Source organism: Natrix helvetica, assembly GCF_964273705.1.
Source record: "Natrix helvetica genome assembly, chromosome: 10".
Classification (NCBI taxonomy): Eukaryota; Metazoa; Chordata; class Lepidosauria; order Squamata; family Natricidae; genus Natrix; species Natrix helvetica.
Window position 1 is genome coordinate 2,557,040 of NC_138561.1, and position 21,122 is coordinate 2,578,161.

At 43.0% G+C, this 21,122-nt stretch overlaps 1 protein-coding gene across 8 annotated transcripts in view; it reads right to left on the reverse strand.

Moving 5' to 3' along the window:
• CHST8 (carbohydrate sulfotransferase 8) overlaps positions 1-21,122 on the reverse strand; it is a 308,323-nt gene that overhangs the window by 160,575 nt on the left and 126,626 nt on the right. Inside the window, exon 2 of one of the 8 annotated variants that reach the window (XM_081963653.1) lies at positions 14,649-15,127. The exons of the other annotated variants lie outside the window; for them this stretch is intronic. The gene's annotated coding sequence lies outside the window, so the exon portion shown is untranslated. The remainder of the gene's footprint in view (positions 1-14,648; positions 15,128-21,122) is intronic. 8 annotated transcript variants of the gene reach the window in all.

Consider the following 21,122-nt stretch of genomic DNA (forward strand, 5'->3'; position numbering starts at 1 on the left):
CAAAACAGATATTTTATTTAGGGAAATGGTGAATTAATAAGTCAGGTTATTAATAAGGATGATTCTTACAATCCTGAACATCACTGCCTGCTGTTATGAATTAATTCAAGGGTCTCCAAATGTGGCTACTTTCAAGATTTGTGGACTTGGCATGGCTATCTGAGGAATTTTGGGAGTTGAAGCCCAGAGGTTTGTGGAAAGCCTTTTTGGAAAAAGTTCAGAGAAGAGCAACTAAGATGATCAAAGGCCTGGAGACTGAAACATATGATGAATGGTTGCAGGGTTTGGGTAGTCTAGAGAAAAAAAGGACTAGTGGGGACATGATAGCAGTCTTCCAATATTTGAAGGGCTGCCACAAAGAAGAGGGGGCCAACTTATTCTCCAAAGCACCTGAAGGCAGGAAAAGGAACAATTGATGAAAACTAATCAAAGAGAGAAGCAACCTGGAATTAAGGAGAAACTTCCTAACAGGGACAACAATTAGCCAGTGGAACAGCTTGCCTCCAGAAATGGTGGGGGCTCCATCACTGGGATAGAGCCTCCTGCTTGAGCAGGGGATCGGACTAGAAGACCTCCAATGTCTAGTCTCTTCTCTTCTCCACTATTCCATTCTCTTCAAGTTGCCAAAATGTGAAGAGACTGAGTTAGATTTCCACCAAGCTCTTGATGTTTGTTGATTCCAGAATGGCAGCCATTTTATGGCAAAAACAGAACAAAAGCTTTACTTCTGCTGTCATGTTATTCTCCCTTCCTTAGGACCTTCCTTTCTGGACCAAATGTGACCTATTGCACGAATGAAGGCCCATCTGCCCGTCCCAGGATAATATTGTAGGATTTAATCTGGGTCAGTCAGCAAGACTAGAGGTTTGCCTTCCATACTGACATATTCGTTTTGGCCTGAAGATTTCCCTTGTTCTATGAGTGAAATCCTGGGGCCGCTGTTACAAAAGTAGGGACGTATTTAACCAATTGTTTTCATTTATTCCATTCAGGGACAATCACTGGAAAGGCTCTATGCGAAGGCCTCCTGTCTCTTTGAAATACAAGGGGCAACCTTCCAGACTAGGTATGACTAATACTCCGCTTTAAAGCATATATAATTTATCACAGATGGCTCCTGGCTGAGATTTATAATTGCTTTTTCAGCCAGAGGAACTGCAAAATGGGGGCTTCTCTTTTGCAACAGAATAGCCTACCCGAGAATGGCGAGGCTAACTTTAGAGCAAGGCTGAAAGCTGCAAAATGAGTGATAGCCAATGGTGAGATCGGTCACTAATAAGAAGCACAAATGCATGTGGCCACCTTTCAATCGTTTAGCCCAAAATGTGAGCTAAAATGACCCAGGCTCAATCAACCAGTTGGACTCAAATGGGCACCCCAGAGACTCCAGGAATATTAAATTACTTCTGCTTGGGAAAAGATGGAAGACTGGAGGAAATCCAGCAAAAAATAATAACTGAATTGTCTGTTCATCGCATGTTAATGTTGCAAGAGGAGCATGGGAAAACATGAGCAAGCAGCTGCAACATTCCCAGTCTGCCAGTCAATGCAGAGGAGGAGTATTAGTGCTGGAAATTGAAGAGGTCTTTGCCCCATGATGTAAAAAAACAATTTGGGTTTAAAAATGAAGGTGATGAAATTAGGGAAATCTCTGTAACTCAACTCCTTCTTCTGTTAATAAGTCCTATTTAAAGAAACAAGTTGAAAATCTTAATTTTGGTAAAATTGGCTGCCAAGATGATGAAGGCAGAAAAGCCATAATTTTTCATGCCTTCCCCTGCTCCCCCCTTTGATCCGAGGTTTCAGATGCAAACCCCGCCCGTCTGGGAGTTAGGAGGGGCCCTCTATCAATGAAAGAAAAGCCGCACTGATGGTTGGTGGACTTATTGTGGAAAATCTAGCCATTTTGCACAAAAGCAACCTGCCAAGGCAGGGGCACTCAGAAAGCAGGCATTTTCCTGACAGGTACTTGAAGTGCTTATAAGATTGGCCTTTTAGGAAATGGCTTCATTCCAACCTCAAGGAGTTCAGAAGTGGAGAAACCAGAATTTATGTGAATTTATGTGTCTGGTGATCCATCTGAGTAATTTGTCCTGGCGGTTCTTTGGATTTAAACAGCCCTGATGATGGAAATCAAAGATTCTGTAATTACCTGAAAAGAAGTGTTATACACTTATTCTGTCAAACTGTGTGAGGGAGATGGTCTCGCTGGCACTCTGGTCCCCATTTTTGACACAAAAATAATTTCTACTCACCATCTGCAATTATCCAAATTAGTATTATATTCCCTGCCTATCTATCATCTATCTATCATCTTTAGATAGTAGCCTATCTCACAGAATGTGACTCTGGGCATAAAAATTAACTTTTCCCCCTTAATTCTATGAAGAAGAACACCTATCAGGGTTTATAGAGTAGCAACTCAGACTCCCATGACGTTTCCATTTGAGTCAGGTATGAATTGGATTTAGACTCCTGTCGCTGAGACAAAACAGCCTTTGATTTCAGCCACACAAATTACACTTCAACTAGCCCCACACTTTTTGTGTCACAGAAACCTTTCCTATTTTACCTGATACATTTTCAAATTATGCCGATGAAGGGGAAACAGAGATCTCCCCCACACCCCCTACAATTCTTTCACTGTATTATAAACACAATTCCTGGCTAACAGATTCCTGCCATTGTCCGTGTCTGAAAAGCAAGTGACCAGCTTATGAGGAGTTCTGGGGAACAGAAGGAAAAGCTGCCCCCAGCTTTTTGATAAAATGGAAAAGAACTGTCTGAATGTACTTCGTAATTATACAGACCTAAATTCTGCATCCATTAGGGATTATTATCTTTATTCTCACTTATGAGTTCTTTAAACAGCTGCGGAAGACGCTTTATTTTTATTGAACTGGATCTCAGAGGAGTCAAGAACCCGATTCATATCAAAGATGGTGTGAAAATGTAATTGCTCTTGACACATGTTGATGATGATGATGATGCTGTCCCCTCAAACATGTCCAATTCTTGGCGATGCCATGGACCAGCTCTCTCCACAGTTTCCAATCTTGAATAGCTTCTTCCAGGTTCTTTCATGCTCTGTTTACCACTGACCATTCCAATATAATAGCCTTTTCCAGTGAGCTTGATCATATGACATGGCCAAAATAAGTAAGGCAGAATTGGGACATTACTGCCCTGACATATTACTCAAGTTTAAATACACTGTAAAGAGTTTGTGGTTTAGTGAATGCCCCATTAATCTTGATCAATTTATCAATCGTGCCTTTCACTAGATGTTCAACAAGTATTGGGCTGTTTCCCTGGATGACTTGCTGATCTACTTTGAGGACTCAATTGCTCGCATCAAATAGATTCATATTGTTCTTAGGTGATTCCCGACAATAGAACTTGTATGCCAAGCGGAGGAAATGTGTTGGCTTGAGTTATTTTGGCAATTCCCTTTCCTCAAAGGCATCCAGAAGAGCCCTGCTGAAGTGAAATGGATTCCATTTATCTAGCCAGGCCCCAAATGTACCCAAAGATGTGCAACATTTTCTGCAGTTTGCCAACATTTGTCATAATTTTATTCCTGCTTTTGCAATGGGCCCCAGCCTTCCTTATTCATCTTACAAATGGGTTCCCTTCAAGTGAGTTTTTGATACTGAGCAGGCTTTTCTCTTGTGAAAGAAAAATCTTTTCCCAAAATAAAACCCTTATGTATAAATATCATTTCTCTTTATAAGAGCTGTTTTTGCTAGCCATCTTTGCCATGTTAAAAACTCCTGGGCTGATTTTAGTCACCTCTGAGAAACAAAGTCTGTACAAATAAAACAGGGGTGTCCAAACTTGGCAACTTTAAGACTTGTGGACTTCAACTCCCAGAGCTGGCTGGGGAATTCTGGGAGTTGAAGTCCACAAGTCTTAAAGTTGCCAAGTTTGGACACCCCTGAAATAAAACATTCACCTTTGGTGGCCATACCCAGATGGGGCTGCAGTTAAATATGTTGGCTACTTTGCCAAGACCACCAGGAATATCCGTTAAAACAGACTTTGGGTAATGTATGCACATTAAAATAAAACCAAGGATGAAAGCCTCCTTGAATGCATTTGGGCTAATATAAATGGGGAAAAAAAGAATGGCATTGCCATAGCACCCTGAAAAAGGTGCTTTTTCAGGAGGCAACTGGACTCTCTTGATTTTTCTTTGAAGACGTTTCACTTCTCATCCAAGAAGCTTCTTCAGCTTTGGCTGGATGGTGGGGAATGGAAGGATTTATATTCCATTTCCCACTTTCCTGTCAGAGCTGAAGAAGCTTCTTGGATGAGAAGTGAAACGTCTTCAAAAGAAAAGAACAAGAAAGCCTCTTGAAAAAGTACCTTTGGGACAACGAGGACTTGGATGACAGAGAATCTCTACAGACTCATTGCTATAGGTCACCTGTCAAGCCACCTGTCAGACTGGCCTCAGTTTACTCCCTAGTAAAGAATGACTCTTGACTCCACAGGTGTTAGAGGAAGGGTACTGTTACTAGAGATGCTGAGTGCAGCGTGAGCAAGGCAAGTTCTGAAGAAAAACCACGTGAAAATCCTATATTGTCAGCAATTCTATTTTCTGTGATCTAATGCTCCACATGTATTTTGTTCTGATACTCAGCATTAAATGCATTTTGTTTTTCTGCAGCTATGAATTAAACGTTAAAATTAAATTTTTGAATTAAACTCCTTCACATTCCCCCTGCAACTTTTATTTCACATCCTCTCTTCTGTCATCCAAGATCTCACCTTCCTTTTGTTATTCCCATAGATACGTATATCCACTTTTGCTTTTGAGCCAAGTTTCTATAGGCAGCCCCTGTCCTGGGAGGCAATTTCATTGCCTGGCCCAGGAGTCAGCTCCCGCCTGCTGAAAACTACTATGATTTATTAACAAGGAGGTGTTGGCAGACACAGGTGCTGTGAGAAAAGGCAGCTCCACACCCCATCAAAGTCTTCTCTGATCACAAGAACCTGGAACACCTACAGACTCTGGAAAAAGCTCCTGCCATATCAAATCAGGTGGGCACGATTCTTTTCTTGTTCTCACTCTCTGGGAAGGAAGAGGGTGGGCTGGAAAACCCTGAAAGTTTAAAACACATGTTCCTTCTTCCATTATTTGGGAAATGGGTGACACAGACTGAGGGGAGGGAAGGTACAGGGGTAAAGTTCAGCTATAATTCAAATAAGGCTCAGATCTGACTGAAAAAAAGGTCTTGTCAAAATAAATGCTCCTAATAAATAACTACTTTTCTTTTGAAATTTGGCTCGAGACTCATGAATCAATTAGGGCATCCTTCGGAAACCTGACACCCAGCTCTTTGGTCCATCGAAGGATTTTTATCAAGAGAACAAAGGAAGGGATGCCCCAGTGAACTCAGAGATAAATTGCATCCTAGGAGTGAAGGTAGTCCCTTGTCAAGATTTCTGTAACACAACCTATTTTTTTAAAAAATATAGTTAGTTAAGCTTCTGTGAGAATTTCATTTTGGGTGCATTTGTTGTCACGTGTCTGACGCATTTTAAACTTCACATCTTTAGCATCCTTACCTCATGGAACAAACCTTCACAAACCTTCAGTACTTTGTTCTGCACAACTCCTTCCCACCTTTGCCCCCTTCCCCCAGGAAAATATGGAGCTCGGAAGGAGTTTCCTTTCCTGACTGATCCTATTTGTATCTGGCAGAAGCAATACCCAGGTGCTCTGCTGGGATACAAGACTTTCCTGAATATCTACAGAGATTCTCAGTCATCCAGGTCATGGATGTCCCAAAGGTGCTCATCCAAGAAGCTTCTTCAGCTCTGAGAAATTGCCTCTTGATAAAGGACCTTTGAGATCACTTTCCTGAACCCTCTGCTTTACCCTTCCTTGGGTATGGGAAGAATTCATCCCAATGGCCAACTGTCTTGCGGCTGTGGGAAAAGTTCAGAGAAGAGCAACTAAGATGATCAAAGGCCCGGAGAACAGCTGCAGGATTTGTATTTGGCTAGTCTAAAGAAAAGAAGAATTAGGGGCGACAGGATAGCAATATTCCAGTGTTTGAGAGGCTGCCACAAAGAAGAGGAGGTCAAATTATTCTTCAAAGCATCAGAGGGAAGGACAAGAAACAAGGGATGGAATTAAGGAGAAACTTCCTAACAGTGAGGACAATTAACCAGTGGAACAGCTTGCCTCCAGAAATTGTGGGTGCTCCATCACTGGAAGCTTTCAAAAGAGACTGGACAACCACTAGTCTGAAATGATAAGCAGGAGGTGCTCCTGCTTGATCAGGGGGCTGGACTAGAAAACCTCCAAGGTCCCTTCCAGATCTCTCCTCTCCTTTCCCCTCCCCACTCTGCCCTGCTCCTCCTATCCTCTTCTTTCCTGGAGGAGGAAGCCTTGCAGCTCCAGCAGGACAGCCATATGGATTACTTAAAACTACCTCTGTGACTTTTGGTGGCCTTCAGTTAGAATAGATGTTGAGGCCTATGTTTCTTGTTGCCAGAGTTATCCCAGTAGCAGTTCTTTAACCATTAAGCTAACTAGATGTGTTCATTCTTTTCCTTGCCTGAAGCGATTGTGGGTCAATTTCCTTGGATTTTATTACTGAACACCCTCCCTGACCAAGGCTCGGAAGTATTTTGGACCTGGTAGACCTTTGTTATAAGCAGTTCATCTCCTACCCAGTTGTGACCTCTCTCCTTTCCAAAGATTGTTCATTCAGCCATCTGTTTATTCACAGTTTTTGGCCCAATAATCTGATCTCAGACAGAGGTCCTCCATTCATGATCTGTTTGTGAAAGGCTCTCTTTCAACTCTTGAATGCTAAACTCCCACTTCGGTCAGCCAATCTCATGCGATCCAATTTTGAAACTGAAAGGACGAATTTCCAATTTTGTTGTATATATTTTGTACAATGACAATAAGGGCTATACTCCTAAATTCCACCTTGGAACAATACTTTCACTGCTATGTGATTTATATTGATATTGACTGTTTCCTGATTGCTTATTTGTACCCTCTGACTACCATTAAGTGTTGTACCTTAGGATTCTCGATGAATGCATCTTGTCTTTTTATGTCCACTGAGAGCATAGGCACCAAAGCCAAATTCCTTGTGTGTCCAATCACACTAGGCCAAAAAGAATATTCTATTCTATTCTATATAAAATACCAGTAAGTCAGAGGGCCTGATCATAGGCTCATTGCTCATTTATTCATCCTCAGTTTAACCGCCTATGCCTGTTCCAAAAGCTTCCAGTGTCAGGGTTCCAAATAGCATCCAAAAGTAAATCAGGGTCCAAGGCAAAATATTACTCAAAGTTCCAATTCATAAAGAGAGCCATGTTGGCACATCTGGGAAAACCCGAATCTGAAGGCTTCCCGGTTTTCCCCACCCAGTTGAAAGTTCAAGATCTTGCCCCCACACTCACACGTCCATCACATGGTCCAATCTCCCACTGCCATGCTGGCAGGTCCAACCATCCAGTTCTGGTCAGGTGCAGAGGTGCAGAGACAAAGGATGACCTTGGTTTTCTAAGAAGAATGTTGTTATGGCTACATAATATGTGACTCCTTTTCAATCCCCCCTCCCATTTGCCCACAATAGAAAATGCATAGCAGAATAATAAAAAGTGTGGCAGGCCAAAGATCCAAAATAAAAGATCCAGATTTCTCCAGGCAGCACAATAATCTCTCAAGAACAACTCATCTTGCAAAAGCTTATTAGAAACCAAGGCCTCCCTGACGCTGTTAGATTCCTACCACGTATCATTCCGCATACCTACTTTCCTTCCTTTCCTCAACAAGATAGTCTAAAGCACGGGTATCCAAACTTGGGAACTTTAAGACTTGTGGACTTCAACTCCCAGAATTCCCCAGCCAGCTCTGCTGGGGGGAATTCTGGGAGTTGAAGTCCACAAGTCTTAAAGTTCCCAAGTTTGGATACCCCTGGTCTAATGAACCACACGTGTTCCCTTCAATTGTAGAAGTCAATCGAACCCCTTTCCTGTGGCACAATGGTGTTTAAAAGTTTGTGAACCTTTTGAAACGTCAACGTTTCTGTATAAACATGACCTAAAGCATGATCTGTTCTCCACGCAATCCTAAAACTAGATAAAGAGAACCCACAGCAAATGAACAAAACATGATTGTTAATTGTATTTGTTACAATGCTACACATTTCCACTGCCTCCCGGACCTTACCATCGGAAATATTTTTTTCCTTACTTGAATGAACCCCACCTGGTTTATGTCCATCTGCAATACCCATACACACTCAAGCTGCCTGATTGGCCAGCGCCTGTCAACCTTCAGCCCTGACTTGGAAGCCAACTGGCTTGGGGAGGGGGCAGGTAGCTGGACCATTATCAAGGCAGGTTGAGGGAACTCCAGCCCCCTGCTACAATCCCTTGCCTGAAACTAAAGAAGAGATTTTAGAGCAAAGTTTAGAACCAAGTTACTTTAGAACAAACTTTAAGAGAGGTGGACTTCAACTCCCAGAATTCCCCAGCCAATTTACAGAGACTGCTGGGAAAGGAAAACCTCCATCCATTTCCTGTTTCCAGGAAATGGGCATTCTTCCTCTCTGGTTCTCTCAGATGAGAGCGGGGGGAAAGGAGAGGACCTTGCATACTGCTGTCGAGACTCAATGGAAATGGTGGGAGAGATACAGGACTCTCAGTTCCCCAGGGGAGAAGCTCCTACTGTCAGGCCTGCAGCCATCTTTTCTTTTGGATTTTTGGCCTGCTACACTTTCTATTATTCTGCTATGCATTTTCTATTGTGGGGAAATGGGAGGGTGGGTTGTATAGAGTTAGATGCTATGTAGCCATAACAAAATTCTTTCTAGAAAGGCAAGGTCACCCTTTGTCTTTGCACTTGACCGGATCTGGATGGGTGGAACTGCCAGCATGGCAGTGGAAGATTGGACCATGGGATGGACTTGTGGGTGTGGGGGCAAGATCTTGAACTTTCAACTGGGTGAGGAAAACCGGGAAGCTTTCGGATTCAGGTTTTCCCAGATGTGCCAACGTGGCTCTCTTAATAAATTGGAACTTTGAGGAATACTTTGCCTCGGACTCTGATTTGCTTTTGGATGCTATTTGGAACCTACCTCTCAGGGATCAAAGGAGGCAGGGAAGAAGGAGAAGACAGAGGGAAGAAATATGAGAGCCAGATCACTGAAGCTCAGAAGCAAAGTTCCTAAGCTGACACAGGCCTGTTAAAATAATCAAATTGGAGCGAACCCCTTCTTACTCTGAAAAATAGGAAGTTGAGAAAAAAGGGTCGGGGAAGGAGATGGAGGATTTGGGCCACTATACCACTTTATAATGCCTTGGTAAGGCCACACTTGGAATACTGCATTCAGTTCTGGTCGCCACGATGTAAAAAAGATGTGGAGACTCTAGAAAGAGTGCAGAGAAGAGCAAGAAAGATGATTAGGGGACTGGAGACTAAAACATATGAAGAACGGTTGCAGGAACTGGGTATGTTTAGCTTAAGAGAAAGAAGGACTAGGGGAGACATGATAGCAGTGTTCCAATATCTCAGGGGTTGCCACAAAGAAGAGGGAGTAAAACTGTTCTCCAAGGCACCTGAGGGCAGGACAAGAAGCAATGGGTGGAAACTAATCAAGGAGAGAAGCAACTTAGAACTGAGGAGAAATTTCCTGACAGTTAAAACAATTAATCAGTGGAACAGAAGTTGCCTCCAGAAGTTGTGAATGCCCCAACACTGGAAGTCTTTAAGAAGATGTTGGATAGCTATTTGTCTGAAACGGTATAGGGTTTCCTGCCTAGGCAGGGGGTTGGACTAGAAGACCTCCAAGGTCCCTTCCAACTCTACTATTATATTATTATATTATATATTAATGCTTAGCATTTGCAATTGCTGAATTTCTTCATTATTAAGGACTTGGCTCATATCTTCAATAATTTTTATCTGAACAGTACCCTCGATCCTATTGATGAAATATCAGTCTGAACTAAATTTGACATTCTGCAGATTTGTTCAGGATTATTGGGAGGGGAGTTTCCCTGAGAGATCAATAGGAGCACTCCCATTCTAGACCATTCTGTAGGAAACATTTGTCCTAAGTGGGAGAGGTAAATGAACAACTTCAAAACCCAACAATAAAGGTTTCCTCAGGGACCCTTTCAGGTATTCTGCCATCCTCTGATATATTGCTGAAATCACCCCCAAAATGATTAGCTGCAAATTTCAGAGCCATTTTCATCCTGCTCTCTAAAGGCTTGCTGGCTTTAGAGGAGTGATGGATGTAACATCAGCCTTTAGTCTGCCTTTCACTCCATCGTACAGACTGATAAAAACGATTCTCTAGAAATGGAACACATTTATAAGTGAAATCTTCAGTCCCAATTATATCAGCATGGTATCATTCTCACATTTCCTTAAAGCTTATTGGGATTATTCTTGTGAACAGTAACGAGCATCCTGACATGTTGCCATATTTTGCCGGAATGGATTTGTGGAGCTTTTAAATGGTCAAAAGATCAAAGACATTTCAAAATATGTGTGATAGCATTTTCAGCCTGTCCTGGAAAAAAAAAAGAATTAGCATTCTTTCTGTTGTTAACTTTTTTCCATTCTCCTTATTTTGTCATCTTCAGATTTTCCAGCCTTTATAAGGATTTTTCTATTTTAAGAAATGTTAAGTTATCGTTCTCACAGTCATTTTTTAAAAGAATGAGACAACTGAACAAATGACTTAGTTTCTCTCTCATATTTAGCATAAGCAATTACGATACAAGAGTTTTTGTCACTGTTGTCACTGTATTTTCTCATCCGTCTATGATTAACGCGAGGAAAAGCAACTGTGGAAACCCAATAAAAGAATAATATGTGGTGAAATAAGAACTCACTAGGCCACTAGAGTTCAAAGGAACTGAATCCAATTACAACATAAACATCAAGCGTTTTGTTTTCTCGCATTTAAAATGATGTGAGAAAACTTTAAAAGGGGACCTTGGGGGGCTTCAGGTTCAACTAGGGCAGAAATCCTCCGACCATCTGAGACAAATGGCTGACGGCCTTTTTTTGAAAACCACCAGTTTCACCACTTAATCGCTCTTCCACTCAGAACATCCTTGTCTCAAGTTTGGATCTTCTACTATAAAGTTCCATCCATTGGCTCTTGACCCAATGGATCCCACAGAATCTAAGGGGAATAATTCAACATGGTCTTCCCTATGAACGCCTTTCAGAGATTCAGTATTCCAATATCTCAGGGGCTGCCCCAAAGAAGAGGGAGTCTAGCTATTCTCCAAAGCACCTGAAGGCAGGACAAGAAGCAACGGATGGAAACTAATCAAGGAGAGAAGCAACCTAGAACTAAGGAGAGGTTTCCTGACAGTGAGAACAATGAACCAATGGAACAACTTGCCTCCAGAAGTTGTGAATGCTCCAAGACTGGAAGTTTTTAAGAAGAGACTGGATAATTATTTGTCTAAAAGGGCATAGGGTTTCCTTCCTGAGCAGAGGGTTGGACTAGAAGACCTTCAAGGTCCCTTCCAACTCTGTTATTCTATATTCAAAGACTGTGATCATGCATCCACTTAGTCATCTCTTTTTTTAAGCTAAACAGACCCAGTTAAAGGAGACATACAGAGAGAAAGAGAAACATTACTTTTTTTTAAAGAAGGAATAGCTTTTGGGCAGCATCTATGTAGCCTTGGCAGAACTCAATAAAACTAAACAAGGCTGTATGTGGTTATTACTTAGCTGGGAGACCAAGGAAATAAGGGGCTAGACTGGCAATTTAAAAAAAAACCCTTTTCTGATCCCAGAAAAGGACAATGGAAAAGAACTTCTGAAGTGCTGCCCAGAAACCCACATGAATGTGTTCATGAAGTCCCTGGCAGATTGACTTTGCATTTCTTCCACTAGTTACTAATAGTGTATTTTTTATGGATGAGTTGTGCTAATATTGCCCAGCTTAGGTTTATCCAGATGAGTGGAAAAGTTATACTTTCAGGACTATTATTGAAAAATGGCAGAGAGATCAGTTCTACCACGTTCAAGCAGGTTATATGCTCAACTCTGGATTAGGCCTCTATAAAATCTCAGTCTTGCCTGGATTACGTACACACACGTGCGTGTGCACACACACACACACACACTGACAGACAAAGAGAGACAAAAACAGATACTCAATCACACACACAGAGAGAGGGGAGAGAGAGAGAAAGAGAAAGAGAGAAGGGGGAAAAGAGAGAATAAAGAGAGAGAGAAAAGAGAGGGGGGAGAGAAAGAGAGAGAGAAAAATGAGAGAGATAAAAAAGAGAGAAAGTGAAAAAAGAGAAAGAGAGAGGGGAAGAGAAAGAGAGAGAGAATAAAGAGAGAAAGAGAGAGGGAGAAAAGAGGGGGGAGAGAAAGAGAGAGAAAAATGAGAAAGAGAAAAAAGAGAGAGAAAGAGAAAAAAGCGAGAAAGAGAGGGGGGAGAGAGAAAGAGAGAGGGGGGTTAGAGAAAGAAAGAGAGAGAGGAAAATGAGAGAGGAAAAAGAAAGAAAGAGAGAGCAAGAGAGAGAGATTATTCTCCAATATAAATATACCTCTTCCTTGCATCCATTCAACAATTTAGGACTTTCAACCTTCTCCTTGGCTTCAGTTATGACTAGGAGAGAAAGCGACGGTCAATGGGACACAGTTCCAAAACAGCTGGTCCTCAACGTATGACCATAACCGAGCCTAGCAATTATGATTATAAGTCATGGCGGTTGTAAAGCAGGTCATCACATGACCAGCCTGATTTTATGACCTTTTGGTGGCGGTTGTTAAGTGAATGGGGCAGTCATAAAGCAAAGATGGTGGTCATTAAGTGGCACCCCTTCCCCCCCCCCACTTAGAAGCTGAGGATCAATTCTCTTAAGGAAAGAATTTTTAAGAGTTAAGAAAAAGCCAACGCTCTTGAGCCCAATTTTGTAATTCGGCTGAGAAAGGTTTACTTCTACACGCACTCGCTCTCTGCTTAACTTTGGGGGACTCCTCCCTCCTTGTCAAGGTCTTCCTTGACACCAGCAAGAGCTCCAGAAAGACCTTAAATGCTGCTGAAAGAGGAAACAAACCTGACTGTCACATTTGGAAATGCAGAGCCAAAACGTGTCTCATTTGCTGAGTGATTCATTTTGATTGTTATCTTGGGGCTGTCAGCCAGAAAACATGGGCAGCCACCGAGGGAGGCTACTGCGGCACCTAAGCAGACCTGCCAAGCTGTCTGGCTTGACAGCTCTTCAGGAGATTCATGCCTGCTACAGGAAAGAGGGGAGCCAGGAGGGTCCAGGGGCTTCTTTCCTTTTAACTCTTCCTGGGCTCTTGAAGCCTCGATTCATGTCTGGGAAAAGACAAAACGTGATTGAACAGGAAGGCAAGAAGAAGAGCACTTCTGCAATGCAACCGTTCATCCCATAGATGGTAAAAAAGAAAAAAAAGGTTTAGCACAGTGAAGGCCTTCATTCGAAGCGCCCTCAAAATATTCCCATTTCTGCATAGCCACTGGTCTCGTTTGGAATTTATTCTTGTTCCACAGGGATGTTTTAAGTTTTTCATCCCTAAGTTGCTATATGACAGCAGAAATAAATAATAATTCATATTATTTACATGCTGCGATGCACAGAGAGAGAGGGAGGGAGGGAGGGGGAGAGAGAGGGAGGAAGGTAGGGAGCGGGAGGGGAGGGGGAGGGAGGGAGGGAGAGAGGGAGGGGGAGAGAGGGAGAGAGAGAGGGAGGGAGGGAGGGAGAGAGGGGGAGGGAGGGGGGAGAAAGAGGAAGAGGGAGGGAGAGAGAGGGAGAGGGAGAAATGGAGGGAGGGAGAGAGGGAGGGGGAGAGAGGGAGAGAGAGAGGGAGGGAGGGAGGGAGAGAGGGGGAGGGAGGGGGGGAGAAAGAGGAAGAGGGAGGGAGAGAGAGGGAGAGGGAGAAATGGAGGGAGGGAGAGAGGGAGGGGGAGAGAGAGGGGGGGAGGGAGAAAGGGAGAGAGGGAGGGAGGGAGGGAGAAAGAGGGAGAGGGAGGGAAAGAAAGAGAGGGGGGAGGTAGGGAGGGGGGAGAGAGGGGTTTCATTCTCCACTATCACATACCTTATCTCTCTTTACTCTTTCTTTCCTGAAACCTGTTGTAAATCTCCTACCTTTGAGAAACTGAGCGCTTTTCTTTGTATAATACCAGAAAAACCAGTGAATGTGTAACATGAATTTGGGAAAGTTGCATAGTGAATACTATAAATTAAGAAATGTTGTATAGTACCATAAAGTGTATACTGGGGAGGGGGGGTATTTTTTAAAAATGGAATTTGCTCAAAAATCAAATGAAACATGATAATATCTGCCAGGACTGCCACTTCACACCTGTGTTGTACTTTTGATTGCCGCCAGTCTGTCATGAACTCAGGGGGTGGGGGTGGGGATTTAATGGGAAGGAGGGGCACTGGCTTGAGACACAACTTCAAGGGCAATTGTCTGGGAAGGAACGTAGCTGCATACTAAAGACGACCATTCCTACAACACCTGGTTGAATGATTGGACAACTAGGCGCCAAAGGCAGGGAGAATCTTGGGAAGAGGAAAATACATTTGGGAAACTCAGATCTGTGTTTGCTTTAACTGTGTTCTGCTTGATCTTTAGTCAACTATACCTTTCTTACTACATGGAGTTAAGCATCGTTCTTAGTTAAAGGTTTGAGCAGAGAGGCAGGGCTAACAATACGTAGATCTCTGTGGCACCAACAGACCATTTCGTATTTTAGTGAGGGCAGCACCTTGGACAGCAGCAGTAAAACAGCTTCAGAGCGGAACTAAAATTCAGAAGCTCTTCAGAACAATCAGCATTCATTGTAGGTAAATCCTAGCTCCAAAGTGGTCAGCCTGGAGACATGGAGTCAACTGGGCCTTTTCCAAAACGATCCAATAGATACCATACTTTTTTTCAAGCTTCTCACCACTTTGGAATTCAGAGATAGCCATTTCCTCTTCAAGCTCTCCAGAAAAGCGAAAACTTCTTTGTTAAAAGAGTCAAAGATCACTTGGGGATTAGTTGTTCTACTTTCCCAAGAGAGGAGGGCATCAGGAGTGTCCTTGTCAATCACACATATTTAGGAAGAAAAGTTGAAGGAGCCTGAAGATGTAATGGACAGCATGTTGTTAAAGGCTTTGTTGATTTTTCATTTATGAACTGTTTTAATGTTAATTAAGCTTTTTGAACATTTTAATTCAATTGTATCCCACTGTACACTTATTTTTTTTTAAAAAAATGGCAAATGCTCAGGCATAGAATATAAAATTTTATAAAGAAACAATGTCTTCGAACTGCATTTATGTTTTCTATGGCCTTGTACTGATCCACTCGATTGAGGAATGCTGAAAGAGTTTGTGATGGTTCTATGAATATGTCCTTCAAATGGCTCCAACCCCCCCTGAAAGTTTCCTTCTTCTTTTTTAGGCTTTTCTTTCTCTGAAAAGCTTTTTAAAATTGTCCAGGCCTTGCATTCTAAGGTACCCAAAATTCTCTCCTGTCGTTCCTTTGCAACTCTTCTGTCTTGAGGGAGTCTTTCCCTTTGCACCCCCTTTCTTACTGCAAGCTCACCTGTGTCCAAGATCTGTCTCTTTGCTCCTTTGTACTTAAGTCAATACAGGTAGCGCTCAATGTGCAACAATTCATTTAGTGACCGTTCAAAGATACAACGGCCCTGAAAAAGGTGACTTATGACCGTTTTCCACACTTAGAATCGTTGCGAGCATCCCCATGGTCCCAGGATCAAAATTCAAGACTCCTGTTTATGACATTTGCAGCGTTCCAGGGTTACGTGATCCCCTTTTGCGACCTTCTGACCGGCAAAGTCAATGGGGAAGCCAGGTTCACTTAACAACCGTGTTACTAATTTAACAACTGCAGTGATTCCCTTAACAACTGTGCCAAGAAAGGTTGGAAAATGGGGTGAAGCTCACTTAATAAATGTTTCACTTAGCAACAGAAATGTTGGGCTCAATTGTGGTTGTAAGTTGAGAACTACCTGTACTTTCATGCTTTTTCAGGCTGAGAAGAAGAATGAACATTTGGGTTGTTGACCAGTGACCAAGAAAAATAAAAAATGCCCGTCCTTAGGCTCTTGGAGACTTAACAAGGTGGAGAAAGCAGGCTGGTGGGACTCTTCTTGTCCTCTTGCTAGCAGCTCTGCTCTAGCCCAACCATGGTTTTGTTGGCTGAGTTGGGCACCACACAAATGACCTGGAGAGAAGAAGGGCTTAAGAATGGACCAGTCATCAACATTCTGCATAGGTGACTCTCTTTTAAAGAGGTAGGATGGGGTGGGATGCCCAGATTTCGGTTGTTTGTTTGGTTCTCTTTAAATATGACATTCCTTTTGCTATTTCTATGCCTGTGTCAAACTGACTCCATCCTGTTCTCTTTCTTCCTCACTGAACTGAGAAGAATACATCCGTTTTTCAGTGTGATTAAAGGCACCAGGAGACGGTGAGTTCTAGCCTTGCCTTAGGCTTGAAGCCAGCTGAGTGCCTCTGGGCCAGTGACTGCCAGCCCCAGGAACAAGGCCAGGACAAACTTCCAAAAAGGTTGCCAAGTGAACTGCCAGGAATCAACACTGACTTGATGGTGACAGGGTGATATATTATCAAGGAAATTGGCCATTTAAAATAGGCTCTTGGAAAGAAAGAAGGAAACAAGAGGGAGAGAGGCTCGGCATTTTGGAGCTGAAAAAACTGTGTGTGTGTGTGTGTGTGTGTGTGTGTGTGATTTCACTTTGCCATACATCTGTTCTATTTTACAGTAGATTCCAGATTCCAGACAATCTGTGTCACAAACTGCTTTTTTGTCTTCAATCCACTCAGGTCTCATTTAAAAACAAAATAGAATATTTTCTCTCCTGTAAATTCAGCAGTGAATTAAATCAGGGTTCGTCTTCCTTGAGATGATGGTTGATGCACCCTGGGAAAAGAATTATTGGGGGTTTTCTTAAACTTTGTAACGTTTTCAAAGGAAAAAGGGATCTTGCACCAGATATGGACAGTTTATATAAATAAGATATCAAGAGAAAGGATAGATAGTACGCAGGGACTGCGGGAGAGAAGAAGACGATGAATGAAAATTCTGATGCGAGCCACCAGAATGTACAAGGCTAGACAATATTTAATTTTTTTAAACATAATTTAATCTTGAATCAGTTTCACATCCTTGAAGGAGAAAAGCACTGTGATTTTTTAAAAAATTAGCCATAGAATATAAGTAGTTCTCAACTTACAACCGCAATTGAACTCAGAATTTCTGTCGTTAAGTGAGATATTAGTTAAGTGAATTATGTCCCACTTTACGACCTTTCTTGTCACAGTTGTTAAGTGAATCACTGCAGTTATTAAGTTCGCAACCCGGTTGTTAAGTGACCACGGCTTCTCCATTTGCTTGTCACAAAATCACAAAATGTGGATTATATGACCCCAGGACACTGCAACGGGCATAAAAGTGATTCAGTTGCCAAACACCTGAATTTTGATCAGATGCTGCAGTGGTTGTAAGTGTGAAAAATGGCCTAGCTCACTTTTTTTCAGTGCTGTTGTAACTTCAAACGGTGACTAAACAAACTGTTGTAAGTTGAGAACTCCCCGTAATATCCATCTTCTAGTCCAGGGGTCTCCAACTTTGGCAACTTTAAGAGTGGTGGACTTCAATTCCCAGAATTCCTCAGCCAAGCTACTTCATGAAATCTTTGATGGTTTGACTAGCAAATAACATTCTTTCTATAAATTAATTGCAGGGAGAAAACCAGCACCTGGTTTTAACGATCACGATATTAACTCATTGCGGTAATCAAAGCAGTGGAAGTCTTCCATAGATTTTTTTGACAAAAAAATATGGGTTATCACGGCCGCTTGTATGGCAGTGTTTTTCAACCTTGGCAACTTGAAGATATCTGGACTTCAACTCCCTCCAGACATCTTCAAGTTGCCAAGGTTGAGAAACATTATTTTAGGGTATCAAAGGAACAAATGGGGAGCGGGGGGGGAGAATGAGCCCCCTGCCCTTGTCTGATTAATGCTGGTGGCACCGAACAGCTCGGCAATGGCCTGATTAACGGAGCTTTCGCAGCCCACTGAGCAAAAGGCAGTGAGCTTTCTTTGAACAGGTGAGAAGAAGAGCAGCGGCAAACATTACTCATAGCTTGTCATATACAAAACACTTTCTGTTCTCGGAAGCAAAAAGGCAATGAGCGATGCAGAGAATTAGCAACAGGCCTTGACATTCTCCCCTAAGTTTTGGAGAAACATCTTCTGCAGACTCTTGCTTCATACCTGTCAAGGAGCAAGCTTTGTTCTGTACTAAAAGCCAGCCTCAAGTTTTTTTCCCCCTGCACAAGAATCTTTCCTCTCTTTTTATCTGATCCCAGGGCGTGGGAGCATGTATCCTGGTGGTATTTTAATGCTCTGCAGTGGTTAGAGTGCAGTACTTTAGGCTACTTCTCCTGATTGCCAGCTGCCTTCAATTTGGCAGTTCGAATCTCACCAGGCTCAAGGTTGGCTCAGACGTCCATCCTTCCAAGGTGGATAAAATGAGGACCCAGATTGTTGGGGGGAAATGGGTTGACTCTGTAAACCGCTTAGAGAGGGCTGCAAAGCACTGAAAAGCTGCATATAAGTGCTATTGCTAATGCTCTGCCAGCAGGGTTGTTCTGTTTCTGTCTTATTATGTACCATATATTTATTTTGCTTTATCGTAAGAGGTAAAATACGAAAGAGAAAAACCAACAAAACAAAACAAAAACGTATGTCCAGCACTAACATCAACAACAAAAAAGAAAAAAAATGTTGTCCAAAGAAAAAGAGAGAAAAAGGTGAGCCAAATACCATATAAAAGACTTCCTTTCTATCACCCAAAACTTCCTACACTTCTCAACCAGAAAAAGCTCCAGGGAAGTCTTTTGTGGGATCAAAATGAGGCTATTGTGGGCCATCAGAGAGATGGCTGCACAGCAAAAGACAGGACAGTCATTTACCCCTCTCCGCTACACCGTCACTGAATAGAGCAACAAGCAAACTCCACCTTCACTGTTACCTTTAGATATTAGATTAACAGAGTTGGAAGGGACCTTGTAGGTCATCTAGTCCAACCAGCTCCTTCCAAAGCAGGAGACCCTACCTCATTTCTGGCCGATGGCAGTCCAGTCTCTTTCTGAAAGCCCCCAGTGATGAAGCTCCCACAACCTCCAAAGGCAACTTCTGTTCCATTGGTCGATTGTTCTCACTGTCAGAAAATTTCTCCTTATTTCCAGGTTGAATCTCTCCTGGATCAGATCCTTCTCTTTAACAGATTAACAGAGTTGGAAGGGACCTTATAGGTCAACTAGTCTAACCCTCTGCTCAAGGAGACCCTACACCATTTCTGACAGATGGCAGTCCAGTCTCTTCTTGAAAGCCTCCAGTGAAGAAGCTCCCACAACCTCCGAAGGCAACTTTTGTTCCATTGGTTGATTGTTCTCACTGTCAGAAAGTTCCTCCTTATTTCCAGGTTGAATCTCTCCTTGATCTTGCCTTGATCAGATCCCTTTCTTTAACAGATTAATAGAGTTGGAAGGGACCTTATAGGTCATCTAGTCCTATCAGCCCCTTCCAAAGCAGGAGACCCTACACCATTTCTGACAGATGGCAGTGCAGTCTCTTCTTGAAAGTCTTAAGTGATGAAGCTCCCACAACCTCCGATGGCAACTTCTGTTCCATGGGTTGATTGCTCTCACTGTCAGAAAATTGCTCCTTATTTCTAGGTTGCATCTCTCTCCTTGGTCAGTTTCAGTGGTGGGTTACGACCGGTACGCCCAGGTATGGACATACCGTTGCCTGCCGGAAACACCAGGTACCGTTCCGGTATGGTGCTCTGGAGGGCCCACGTGCCCTTACCAGTATTAGAGGTTTTTGGGGCTTCAGTGCACATGTTCAGAGTGTATGATGCCTGCACAATGCTCCGCCGAGCAGCTGGAGCGTCATGGGCAGTATGTATGCATGCGCATGTTGCATATGTGTGAACGTGCGCTTCATGCGTTCATGTGGTGGACGCCCGACCCCGTTGCACTGTACCAGTTGCAACAGGATCCGGAACCCACCACTGGTCAGTTTCCACCCATTATTGATATTATCAACAATATCAATGATTGACAATTGACATTATCGATCATCTGCTATGACGTATGGGCGAGCTTTCCATCAGCAAGGATGGGACCTTCATAAAGCCTTAGTTAAGGCCACACCTGAAATGCTGCATCCAGTTTTGGTCACCACGTTACAAAAAAGAGGTTGGGACTTTGGAAAAAGTCCAGAGAAGAGCAAGTAAGAAGATGAAAGGCCTGGAGACTAAAACATAGGAAGAACGGGATGTCTCGTCCAGTGAAAAGAAAGACAGGGTGACATGATTTATTATTTATTTTATTTATTTATTTATTTGAACTTGTTAGTCGCCCCCTCTCCCCACAGGGACTCGGGGCGACGTACAAAAGCAACAATCAAAACAGTATCATATAGAGGAGGTAAAAATAAATAAATAAATTACAGTGCTTAGAAAAAGTTAAAACCCCAATAACATTAAAAATTTAAAAACTAAAATTAACAGTTAAAAAATGACCAAGGGGTGGAGAAGCTGTAGAGTTATGCCAGGCCGGCTAGTCGAAACAGGTAGGTACGGAAGGAGCGGAGGTCGGTTGTTGTCCTAATGTCTGGGGGGAGGTCATTCCAAAGGGTAGGGCCCACCACAGAGAAGGCCCTACTCCTGGGCACCACCCTCTGACACTCTCTGGAGGACGGCACCCGGAGGAGTCCCTCTCTGTGTGAGCGAATGGGTCGCAGGGATGTATGGGGCAGGACACAATCCCACAGATAACTGTGCCATGGAGCGCTTTGAAGATGGTGACTAACACCTTGAAGCGCACCCAGTAGGCCACAGGAAGCCAGTGCAGCTCGCGCAGGAGAGGTGTTACATGGGATAACCTCGATCTCCCCATAATTACCCGCGCGGCTGCATTCTGGACCAACTGCAGTCTCCGGGTGCACCTCAAGGGGAGCCCCATGTAGAGAGCATTACAGTAGTCCAGGCAGTAGTCCATGATAGCAGTGCCGCA